This window comes from Callithrix jacchus, chromosome 13 (genome assembly GCF_049354715.1).
Source record: "Callithrix jacchus isolate 240 chromosome 13, calJac240_pri, whole genome shotgun sequence".
In the NCBI taxonomy this organism is placed as follows: Eukaryota; Metazoa; Chordata; class Mammalia; order Primates; family Cebidae; genus Callithrix; species Callithrix jacchus.
Genome location: NC_133514.1, coordinates 14,185,238 through 14,191,659, shown reverse-complemented (window position 1 = coordinate 14,191,659; position 6,422 = coordinate 14,185,238).

The window sequence follows — 6,422 nt, the reverse complement described above, 5'->3', positions numbered from 1 at the left end:
TATATATATAAAGTTAGATGTATATATTTTCCATCTGGAGATGGAAGGAAGGAAGGAAGGAAGGAAGGGAGGGAAGGAAGGAGGGAAGGAGGGAAAAGAGAGGGAGGGAGGGAGGAAGGAGAATATCACAAATTGTATCTATCAGGATTCTTGGTTGCAAGCAATAAAAACCTACTAATTACTTTAAGTGAAGAATCGTTCTATTGAGGGAGAAAGGGGGGATCACAGAAGCACCTAGAAAGCTGGAGGTGCTGCTTGAAGAGCAGGGAGAAGAGGGAGGCCTCTGTCCCATGGCCAGCGTGGTGGGCCCTGCTGCTACAGAGCAGCACCATCTCGGGTGCTGCTGTCACTGCTGTCTCGGGAAGCATCAGTCCCTGCTCCTGCCGCTGCTGCCATGGTTAATTCTTCTCCAGCCCTGCTCCTTTGTGTCACTAGCTCTGCATACAAAGGTCAGGACAGATGCATCTGATTAAAACATGTGCTGCCAAACCAGATGACAGGAAGGCCAAGGAAGCAGGAATCTGGGGCTTTGAGCTTCTACGTGGGAGGTGGCCTCTGCCTACTTCAAGAGGGGGAACATTCCTAAATATTTGAAGGTTGTTTTAATGCTGGAAACCCGCACCACCCCCTCAAAAAAATCTAGCTCTTTGGCTCCTAACATCAATGCACACTTAACTTTCCATCACCACATTTTGAAAAAAAAAAAAAATATATTTACACCTAATTGTCCTAAAATTTGTACCCAGAATTTGTTTTAATCAGGTATGGTAAGACATGCAGGCACAGAAGTGACTGTCATAATGGAAGGAGTCTGTACTCACAGATCCCTTGAATCAGAAGGGGTGGCACATCCCCGCAACGCCGCATAGGGCCACAAGGAGCAGTACCAGGGAGTGTCAGGAGGTAGAGGCCACAGTGGGGGAAGCCTGGCCCCCAGCCTGCATGGGGTTTCCCGGGAAAGCCAGGGCCCAGCAAGGAAGCAGCTTTTGATGAGATAGTCTGAATACTCTTGGTGGGTTCTGGGCTATAGGGGTGGCCTCTGATTGCCCAGTACCTGGCTCTGAGGTGATTTGAGGCAGGAGAAGCACTGGCTTGGTGTGTGAGAGTTAGACAATCAGGGCTGTTGTGGATACTGAGTCAAGACTGGGCAGAGGGCTTGTACTATGACTTTAGTGCACCTGAAAAAGCTGGCTGCAGGAGAGATGTAGGCAACGTTGCTGTTAGTTTGGCCCCACACACAGTAGATGCCAAACAGACGAATACAGAATCTAACAGAATGCAACCATTCCTCACACAAGCAAAAAGGCCCCCCAAACCCCACCCTAACTCCACAGGGATAGAGCCCCAAGTCTCACCAGTGACCATCCAGCTCCAAGTCCAGCCTCCTGCTCTAATTCTATTCTCGCTCTAGTTTTGACTAGACGGCGCACCATCTTGAAATTCTGTTTTCTATAAAGTAAATGATATTGGTCATCTAAAACACACTGCATAGAAAGTAATGAGGCGGGCAGAAAATGAAATAAATTAGCAAAGTTGGGAAGAAAATACAGACAGGTGCAGTGCTCAAGGCAGTAATAGGTCATGAGGTCAGGGTCGGTACGTATTGCTTTCCTCTCCAACTGTTCTCCAGAATAAGCATCTACCGTATTTGGTAAGAGCCAGACTGCTGCCTTCTCAAGCATGTAAGGCATTCAGTATAATCAGCTTGCCAGCAACTGAGTAATTTGAACCTCTGGGCTCTGCCAGCACATCTAGAGACCAGGGTTTGCCACTGCTGCTGCGAACATGAGCACTTGAGCCACATTGGGAACAGCATCTGTAATCGGAATCACTTAAGCTTACAATGAGCCACTGACATTCTGTGAGACCCATCTACCTAAGGTAGCATTTGGTGGTCATCAAAATTGCCACTTCTGCATCCTTACAGCCCTTGCTGGAGGCCCTAATCCTTGGGATTCCTCTAAAAACGTGGTATTAATTGTATTTATGGTTTTGTTAGGTAGGGGGCACCACACAGCTTCCACTTGCTTCCTCCTTCAGCAGAGGCATGATGGACGTGTGCCATTGATATGGTTTGGATTTGTGTTGCCACCTAAATCTCATGTCAAATTGTATCCCCAGTGTTGGAGGTGGGGAGTGGTGAGAGGTGATTGGATCACGAGGGTGGATTTCTCCGTCACTCATCTCGTGATAGTGAGTTCTCACAAGATCAGCTGTTTAAGAGTGTAGAATCTCCCCTTTCTCTCCTTCCTCCTGCTTCAGCAATGTGAAGACACGCCTGCTTCCCCTTTGCTGTCCGCCATAACTGTAAGTTTCCTGAGGCCTCCCCAGCCATGCTTCTTGTACAGCCTGCAGAACCATGAGCCAATTAAACCTCTTTTCTGTATAAATTACCCAGTCTCAGGTATTTCTTTATAGCAGTGTGAGAATAGACTAAGACAGTCATGTACTGAGAAGTTTCCCTAACGCTAACCTTGGGACCCGAGGTCCAAACCACTTCCCGAAATTCCCTGTAACTGAGATAATGCTTCTTCCTCACCAATGCACCTCTCAAGGCCTTGGAAGAAGAAGTCTCTGATGAGTGCTTCTGCATCAGGAGGAAGGCGAGCAGGTCATGTATTAAGAAGCCCATTCCATTATTCCTGCTCCTCCAAGTCTCCCATTACATTGAACTAATTTCTGGTATCTCATCTTCACTTTGCATGGACTACCAGTTGAGCAAACGGAGGACTTCCTCCAGCGGTTCAACTTTGTAGACTAGACCCAAATCTTTAGAAAGCACATTGTGTTCCAAACTCTACTTCAACTTTCTGTCCTTGGTCTAAGAACTCAGGAGTCCTTTTCTATGTATGTTTGCCAGATTGTGATCACAAATATATCTACAAATGATGGACTCTTGAGTATGCAAAAAAGGTTAAGATTGAGGATGTGGAGTGTGTGCTGATTGGTTTGTGAGTATGCAAAAGAGGTTAAAGCGAAGACACCACTCAAAGGTGGGCATGACGGTGTGGGAAACTAATTAGGAAAGGGAAGGTATAGGTCAAACAGGTGCAGGGTGGGATCAATCGGAGGAAAGCACGCCAAGAAGAAAGACAAATTCTCAATCGGTTCTGGGGATTTCGTTTGTAGTTTGGTGTTCAGGCTTTAAGCTATCTTCAGCTTGGAGGTGGGGTTTCACCAGGGACCTGCCCCTATCTGCCTATGCATGTGGCTGCCTCCTGCTGCTCTCAACAGCGAGCTGGGATCATGCCAGTGCACTCCAGCCTGGGTAACAGAGGGAGACCCTGTCTCAAAAATAAATAAATAAATAAATAAATAAGCAAAAGACTGAAGTGAAAGCAGGTTCCTCAGGGTAGAGGCAGGTTTCAGGTGCAGCAAGAGGGGAAGAGAATGGAAAAGAGGTTGAGGAAATGGTGAATTTGCTGATGATAAACCCAAGTTCCAGAAGGTGAGTTCTAGAAAGTTCCAGATGGTACAATAGAAGGGTTTTTGGAGTTGGTGAAGAGTGAGAAATGCCTACTCTGGCTGACTTAAGCACAGAATTGGAGGGCAGGATATCAGTGAGGGCCCCTGGGAGCTTGGAGAACTAAGCCTGGAAAATAAGAGCAAGGCCATTGCCAAACTCATAGTACAGAACTGGACTTGTGAAGACACTGCTGCTGCAGCTGGGCGCTGAGGGCCTCAGGGCCTGCACTGCCCCTTCCAGCGGGGGACCCTGCTGCTGCTGCTGTTCCTGCTGCCCTTGAAACTGCTGACCAACACCCTTCTCCTCTGGCCTGTTTCCCTCTCCTGCTCCCACTGTAAATGCTGGCTGGGTTGGTGTGCCCAAGTTGCTGAGTTGATCTCACAGGCTTTCACCCTCACTTCCAGGCAGGCTGGGGAGTGGGCACTGGGCATTTCCAAATTCTACAGTCGACATGGTTCTTCCTTCTACCAACATTCATAAGGCGGGTTTGCGTTATGGAGTTGTTATTACAACCATAGTGCTTCCTCTCGGTCATATAAGCAGAAAGGGGCTTATAACAGGACATTAACAGCTCACAGAGTCTCAGGGAGGACAAGAGAGGCAGCTTCGGAAACAATATAGCCAAGAACGGCACAGTGACCACAGGCCACACCTCGGTGCAATTTTAACAAAGCCACTGCTGTCCCCCAGCATGGGCACCAAGTACACTCAGGATTGGAGTGGAGAAGCTCCATTGCAGCCTCCTCAAAAAAACGACATGCTGCTGATTCTGCCTTCGCTGAAAGTTCCCACTCACACAGCTGTGGTTTGGGCTGCCCATCCCCATCCTCAAATCCCTGGCAAGTGCACCCAGTTGGCAGAGCCCATGCACCTGGCCAGCGTTAAGAGTAACTGGGCAGTATATTGTTTGTGAATTCTACTGTGAGAAGGTAGAACTCAAAACAGGGGTAGTTCTCAAGCAGCAAGAACTATCAAAACTGAGAGAAGACATTAAAAGGATGCTGTGTCTCTCTGAAGACAGAGTTCATCGTTAACAGGTGGAATTTTCTTTTCTTTCTTTCTTTCTTTTTTTTTTCTGAGACAGAGTCTTGTTCTATTGCCCAGGATGGAGTGCAGTGGCATGATCTCAGCTCACTACAACCTCTGCCTCCCAGGTTCAAGCAATTCTCCTGCCTCAGCCTCCCTAGTAGCTGGGATTACAGGCATGCGCCACCACACCCAGATAATTTGTGTATGTTTAGTAGAGATAGGGGTTTGCCATGTTGGCCAGCTGGTCTCGAACTCCTGACCTCAGAGGATCCAACCGCATCAGTCCCCCAAAGTGCTGGGATTACAGGTGTGAGCCACTGTGCCTGGCCTGAATCTTCTGTATGTAAGAAAAGGTTATAGATGTTGGGAAACTGGAAGATGGCAAAGGAGAGAAATGGCAAGTAGCCGCCACAACTGTTCCCAGCCCCATTCCTCTCACAGCCCCAGAAGCCACGAGCCACTACTCTTTGAATTCATTCCACTAAAATGGAAGATCCTTGACGGCCTCTGTATTTGTCCAATTTATTTAACAATTGATTGTAAGTGCCTGGAACGGCGCCTGGCACATAGAAAGTACTCTATACGTATTTGTTGATGGAATTAAAAACATTTGTTTGCTGCATTAAATAAAGGACAAAACTCCAAGGGGATTGTAGGTTTAGGAAACAGCCCGAGTCTAACTTTACTTTGAACTCGATTGAAGTATCTACAGCAGAGAGAAGCAGCAGTGTAAACCCCTAGTGATTAAACAGATTTTATAAAATACAGCTGGGCAATCAAGGACTAGCAGGAAGTGGGGAAGGCATAGGAAAGGCAGGAAAACACAATAAACCCTAATGAGGTCATTGTAAGTTCGTTATGAATTTAGTGATTGAAATCAGGTATAATTTATAAATTTTCACTACTACATTAGCCATCTTTTATGATTCATGCTATCGCCTAAAACATATTTCATAAACACTAAAATTAGCAGACATAGGGGTTAGGATTTACATTTCAAAAAGCTATCCAGTTCCCATAGCCCTGCTGGGTAAGCCCTTATCTCTCTGTACCTTAGTAGCAGAAAACACAGGAGAAGCATGACCCATGGAAAAGGGCAAAGCGCAGTGAAATGCAACTGAGACCTTTAATCTTTGCTTAAGCAATTCAGCCAGAAAGTTCTGTAACTCACAGGCATTATAAAATATTCCAGACCAGAGCAATTTACTAGTTAACCCCTCCTGAATAAATAAAAGTCCATGGGATAGCTTCATAGCTTTCTCTTAACCAAAGAGGAATGTGAAACACATATTGCTACATTTTAAAATTTTTCTTCTCAAACAGGACTTTATGAAATCTAGTTCTGTAGGAGGTATGTCGTTCCTCCTCACTTTACTGCTTTTATAAACATACTTATGTATTCATAAGCAATACTGTGCTAGATGCAGAATGCAGAACACAGGCAACAGAAATTACTGTAGCTGCTTTGTTTTGTTTTGTTTTTGATACAGAGTCTCACTCTGTCACCCATGCTGGAGCGCAGTGGTGTGATCGCGGCTCACTGCAACTTCCTCCTCCTGGGTTCAAGCGATTCTCCCACCTCAGCCTCCTGAGTAGCTGGGATTACAGGCATGCACCACCGTGCCTGGCTAATTTTTTTTATTTAGTAGAGTCGGGATTTTGCCATGTTGGTCAGGCTGGTCTCTATTTCCTGACCTCAGGTGATCTATAGGGTCCAGCCCTATAGGGTCCAGTCAGTCCCTCCCTGCTGGTGTGGAGATGAGAAATTAGAAATAAAGACACACTATACACCAAGATAGAGAAAAGAGAGTTTGGGCCCATGGGTCCACTGCTACCCAAAAGCATGGAGACCAGCAGTGGCCCCAAGTGCCTGGACACTCTGACTTTTATTGAGTACAAAGCTGGGGAAAGGCAGGTAGGATGAGGT